The sequence below is a fragment of the Leptonychotes weddellii genome, chromosome 13, assembly GCF_054177405.1.
Source record: "Leptonychotes weddellii isolate Sample4059 chromosome 13, ASM5417740v2, whole genome shotgun sequence".
Taxonomy (NCBI): Eukaryota; Metazoa; Chordata; class Mammalia; order Carnivora; family Phocidae; genus Leptonychotes; species Leptonychotes weddellii.
In genome coordinates this window covers 26,832,037-26,838,712 of record NC_138381.1, presented here as the reverse complement: position 1 = coordinate 26,838,712, position 6,676 = coordinate 26,832,037, and positions in this window count along the sequence as shown.

The following is a 6,676-nucleotide window of genomic DNA, read 5'->3' as shown; positions in this document are numbered from 1 at the left end:
CCCGAATATCACCTCGGATTCACTTCTCCGCATGTCCTACCTTCCAGAAAGTGGTCGCTTTTCTGTTCAGAGAGTTGTTGCTCTTTTCTTCAATCTCCTGTTGAGTTTGTAGGTGTTCAGAATGGTTTGATCCCTATCCAGCTGAATTCCTGAGAGGAGACGAAATCCAGGTCTCCTATTCCTCCGCCATCTTGCTCCGCCCCACGTAGGTTTTTGCTTCTTATTCTCATATAACATAGTGAGACTAGATATCTGAATCTGTTAATGAACATATTCATTGTTGCAACTCTTTTTAAAGATTTTTTTTATTTATTTGAGAGAGAAAGCTAGAGAGAGAGTACAAGGGGGGGACGGGTAGAGGGTGAGTGGGAGAAGCAACTCCCCACTGAGCAGGGAGCCCAATGCGGGACTTGATCCCAGGACTCTGGGATCATGACCTGAGCCAAAGGCAGACACTTAACCGACTAAGCCACCTAGGCACCTTCATTGTTGCTACTTTGAGAAGTTGTATGAAGCCCGACTATTCCATGTGTATCCATGAGCTCTGCTGGGCTGTCAGGATGCTAATGTGTAACATTCATGGTTATCCATAGTTCTCTCTGTGACATAAAAGTTAGCTTTGGTTAAAAGTCTCTGCTTAGGAACAAAAGTTTCAGAGAAAAATAATTGTGTGTGTATTTCTATTTTTCAAGGAAAGAGCAGTTTTGTCCTAAAGGAGTGGGTTGTTGTTTAATCTCCAGACCCCTTCACATTCTTTAACCTTATCGAGGACACAAAGAGAGTTTTTGTAGGTTATAATTATTGACATGTATCATATTGAAAATTGAAACAGAAAACTTTTAAATATTTATTTATTGGTTCATTTGAAGCTAACCAGGATGAATGCATTGCATGTCAACAACTTAGCAATATTAAGAAATTTATTTTCAACTTGTGGCTACCCTGCAATTGATCCTAGGGTAAAATGTCTGTTTGTTCCAGAATACAAAAGAGCATAATGCAGTACAAAATTTTTAAATGAATTTACTTTGCAATGATTTGTAATACCTGAGTTTGAAAAGCTATGACTTGTGTTAAAATCTTAGCAAAGTGTGCTCACTTTTTGATGGGCTTGTTTTTTTGTTTGTTTAGGGTTGATTGCTTCCACCAAAAGGATTCTTTTTTTTTTTTTTCCTTTGTATGTAATCTGTCTAGATGACAAAGATTCAATGTCTTACCAAAATAACCTTCTATGGCTTTTGTTGATGTTACCATATCTCTGATTATGTAACAAAACCATTTTCTCACTGAATAAAAAGCTAAGGTTCTTTACAATCATACTATCTTCCATGGTTTTAAAAATATTTTGTTGTCACTTTGAAGTGAGCCAGCTATTGTTTCTTATGCACCCATGGTCTGATTCCTACCTCAGGTGTTAAAATCTTCTGACAATTTTGATTATTTTCCTTCCCCAAATTGAATCCTAAATGTAAAATGAAATAAAGTAGAATAAAACTTTCAGGATATCTTTTGCACCTAGAACTATCTATGAAATTTCACAAAGAGCCTCTGGAAAATCAAAAGTTGTGTCCTTTCACCTTGTAAAAACAGAGGTACTAGAAATAATTTGGTTTACTTGATATGTTGCTATTGATGAGTTACATGGGAAGCATCATATCAAGAAATGCTTAATAGCAATGTAACAGGACAGATGGTAGCTACACATGCGGGGAATGTATCATACTCATACTCCATAAACTTGTCAAGTCACTAAGTTGTACACCTGAAACTAATGTAATATTGTATGTCAACCATACTGAAATTAAAAAAAAAAATACTTCATGAAAAAAATAAAAGAAATGCTTAGCATCGCCTAGGTTAAATTTGTAATGGTAAAATATTATCAATACAAATATTTCAGAAATTGTATATGAGAAGTGTCTACATAATTGTCAATGCTTTCACTGTCCCTGACATGTTTCTATTTATCAGAATCCTGTTGCTGTTTTGCATTGATATTAGACAAAAATGGCACAGCTTATGAGTCAAATTTCAGTTGTCTTTCTTTAAGTGTTAATTTGATTGCACCTTTACTTCTTTTTTTTTTTTTAAGATTTTTTATTTATTTGTCAGAGAGAGAGAGAGCACAAGCAGGGGGAGCAACAGAGGGAGAGGGAGAGGCAGACTCCTCACTGAGCAAGGAGCCCGATGTGGGACTCGATCCCAGGACCCTGGGATCATGACCTGAGCCGAAGGCAGACGCTCAACGACTGAGCCACCCAGGCGTCCCGCACCTTTACTTCTTTAATTTGAATCCAGTATATTCCAGGCTGGTGATTTTCAGTTGGGAATTGACATTACTTACCTGTGAGTTTTATTAATATATTGTGGAATAATAAAAAAATACATACATTGGTTTTTGACCCCAGTTCCTGACATAGAGCTCCTAAAACTCTTGTAATTTTACAAGTGATAGGAGTTTCTGACACAGAATTCCTAAATCCCTTATAGTTTCCTGGGTGATGGGAGCATCTCTTGTTCTAATGAGGCAAATCTTAGGGGGCTCCTGGGTGTGGACAGGTCACTAGAAAAACCAAGCCATGATTAGAAGCTTGAGACTTTCAGGGGTGCCTGGGTGGCTCAGTTGGTTAAGTGCTGATTCTTGATTTCTGCTTAGGTCATGATCTCAGGGTTGTGAGATCAAGCCTTGCCCATCAGGCTCTGCACTGGGTGTGGAGCCTGCTTAAGATTCTCTCCCTCCCCCTCTTCTTCTCCCCCTCCCCCACTGCACTCTCTCTCTTTCTCCCCCCCCCAAAAAAGCTTGGGACTTTCAGCCACACGCCACCATTTTCCAGATGGAGGTGAAAGGCTGGAAATAGACTTTATAATCAATCTTACCTACAAGATGAAGCCTCCATAAAAATCCCCAAAATTGGTAGTTCAGGGAGCTTCCAGGTTATTGAATGCATGTTGGTGCTGGGAGGATGGCACTTGGGTAGATGGCATAGAAGCTCCATGCCCCTTCCCTATACCTTATGCTATATATCTCTTCACCTGGCTGCTGACCTGTATCCTTTATTATATCCTCTCTAATAAACCAGTAAATGTAGGCAAGTGTTTTGAATCGAAGGAGGGGTTCATGGAAACCCTGATTTCTATCTTGTAGGTCAGAAGTACAGGTAACAACTTGGGACTTGCAATTGGTGTCTGAAGTGGGAGTAGGCTTGTGGGACTGATCTCTTAACCTGTGGGGTCTGATGCTAACTCTAGGTAGAGAGGGTCAAATCGAATTGAATTGTACAATACCCAGCGGGTGTCAGAGAATTGTTTGATGTGGGCAAAACCCACACATCACATCTAGTGTCAGAAGTGAAGTGAAGTGTAGTGTGAAGGAAAACACAGTTTTTTTCTAGACAATACAGCTCCTTAGAACTCACTCCAGACTTACTGAATTTCATGACTTGATAATTTTTATCTATTCTAGATATAATTTTACTATATGCTTGGGATAGTGATGGTGTATTGTGTCAGGATTATTATATGTTATATCAATATTTTTTCTCTGCAGTGTATATATTTCATCCATTTTTTATAAATTAGATGTCATGCTCACTGTCTTCTTTGAAATAAGGTTAATCATTAAGTGTATAATTATTCTAAAACTTACTCTGGAATTGACTTTATTATCGTGTTTTGCATTCCATGGAACCAAATTCCCTTGTCAGTTGCACTATTCTTATAAGGAACTCCCATCCAATCTTTCACATTTGAAAATTATCAGCAATAGGGGCGCCTGGGTGGCTCAGTTGTTATGCATCTGCCTTCGGCTCAGGTCATGATCCCAGGGTCCTGGGATCGAGCCCCGCATCAGGCTCCCTGCTCAGCGGGAAGCCTGCTTCTCCCTCTCCCACCCCCCCTGTTTGTGTTCCCTCTCTCGCTGTGTCTCTCTCTGTCAAATAAATAAAATAAAATCTTAAAAAAAGAAAATTATCAGCAATAAATTAACTAATTAATTTTTGTCATCTACAGATTTTTGTTTGTTTGTTTTATATTGATGCTTTCCTGAGAGCTTTCACAATCTACTACAGACCAGATTGCTTTATCTTCAACAAACAAGGTATCTTGGGAAATGTAAAGGGACTATAAAAAGTACCTTTGAATACAGCCTTCTGATGGTATCGCTTTAACAACTTTGGGACAGTATCAGTGAGCTGAGTCAGGATTTCCAGGACTCCAGTGGAGAAGTAGTTGAATTCATTAGACTGCTGACCCAAGAGGCAGGGGATCAAAAATTAATTACATAGAACTAAATGAACTGAGGGATAATTGTAGTTTTGTTTAGAATATTGATGATATTGTTTTAATATTCTATTTGGGGGATATAAAAGTAAGCCCTTTCTCTTTCTTCTCTTCTATGTATAACTCATTACAATTTGGTAGACTCTGTGTTGTAAATTGAAATAAAACATTTATAAATGATACTATATTCTCTCTGTGTAGCCCATCCAGAATTTGGAATCACTTACTGAATATCTTTATTTTCAAGGCACTGTGGTCTTTTGCATAGGTTCAGTAAGTACCTGTCCTCCTTTTTACTCGGACCTGACTGGAAACATTGGTTATTTAATCAAGGGATGCCATATTTGAGAAACATGCTCATTTAATCAGAAATGACTAAATCCTTTACAGGAATTAAGATTTATTTATGAAGCCATCATGGGAAAACTGACCAGGTGCCTACCTGGTTTACAGGATCCCAGCCTACAGATGAGTAAGTAGTGTCCCCTCCTGGCAGGCATAGGAAACTCACAATATGGAGGACCTGGAGAAGAAAGAAATGTCCCTAAATTATTAAATGATGCCAATGAAATCTGGTGGTGAGTAATTGCCTTGATTTTCTTGTCTCAAATGGTTTTTAAAAGTTCAATCTGATATTCCTTGTGAAAACATTCAGCAAAGCAAATTTAAGAGAGCTTATATGGCAAATTCACACTCTTGCTGCTCCAATATAAATAATCAGGTCAAACCTAATGAGATTAATCTTATTTTGTGATCAAGAATTTTTTTAAATTGTTTTTACTTAAAATGGGTAGATTGTAGGGGGAAAAAAAGTGTTCTATTGCGAGTTTAGCTAAGCTACTCCATGGTATTGCTGTATCAGCATCCATTTTGTTTGGCCAAGTGGCCTGTGGGGACCTTCAGCTGACACTAGCCCTTTCATACAAATGTGTGCCACATGCAGAGCTCCAGAATCACACGCAAATGCAGGTTCCTAATATGACTTCTTTGTGATCAGCCCTTGTGATCAGTAGTCTCTCCCGCCTCCCAGAGCCTTCCCCTTGTGCGCTCCTTCGATTAGACCCCCATGGAGCTTACCAAAACCTCCCTAACTTTGGCTTGAAAGGACCAATCCAGCCTTAGCTTGGGAACCCCAAAACACATCTATAAGCAGACTCTAATAAAGGCATGTACCTGAGGTCCTGCTCTCTTTCTGCCTGCACCCTGCCTTCACCTCCCCATGTGGCCCCTTGAGGGGACTTGTGGAGGCACTTCTGGAGGCAATTTCTCTTGTGGTCTTTTGTTGAACTTTGGCTCATCATCGGACACCTTGTGCTCTACTTAATAGATGTTAACAAGGTCATAACATGTTCCAGTGGAAAGCTATACATGCTCTTTATCAGATTATCAGGTTATCAGGTTCTAGTCCAGTTAATTGTCTTTGACTTATTTCACGACTTCTTGTGAACAGTAATTAACTGAGAGATGTACATATACTATACTGTCTGTTAGTGATTGTATTTGATTCCCCCCACTCCACCCCTGTGGAAAAAGTTTTCTTTATTTACAATTCTTGTCAATATTACTCCATATAAAGTTTGTGATCTTTAACTTGTCCTTTGAACGAATTATAACATCTCCCTGATTCTCTCATATCATATGAGTAAACACATGCTCAGTTTTATATCTGTATGAGAGTCATGATTTTATCTTTTTCTGAAAATTATCAAAACTGTATATTATTTCCATATCTATGGAAAATTAAAACTGATAGAAATATATTTAAAAATTGAATAATTTTAACATGACATTTTTAACTTAGGGCAGATTAATTCAACAAAAATAAGTAATATAGAGATTACCCAAATAGCTTCATTCAATGAGTGGTTCAAACTATATATCTTACCAATAGAGAATACACATGGTTTTCAAATGTCCATGGAAGATATTTAAAATTTATCTACTAAAACATGAAGTTCAATAAATTTCCAAATTACACTGAAAACAATTAAATATTTTTAGGAAATATTATTTCCAACGTTACCCTTAAAATCAAAGAGGAAATCAAACTGTTACAAAAACAAATACAGAAAATATTTTAAATTTTAATATTGAGAGCAAATTACTTCTATAATTAGTATAGTTACAAATGTTAATGTGTGTTTTGTGAATATATGTAAATATATGATTGTAAACTTTTGACAGTAAATTTTTAAAAAATATGTATTGTCTCTATAAATACATGAAGAATAGCTGAATGCATTCAGTAAGTATTTAAATAGTTTCTCGTATTCACACAACTTTTTGTAGGCACACTGGAAGATACAAATATCTATACTTTATGGGGACTGCTGCTATACTATGTGTCACATTGTGGAGTAACACCCTTATGGGTTGCCAATGATTATACAGAATTTTC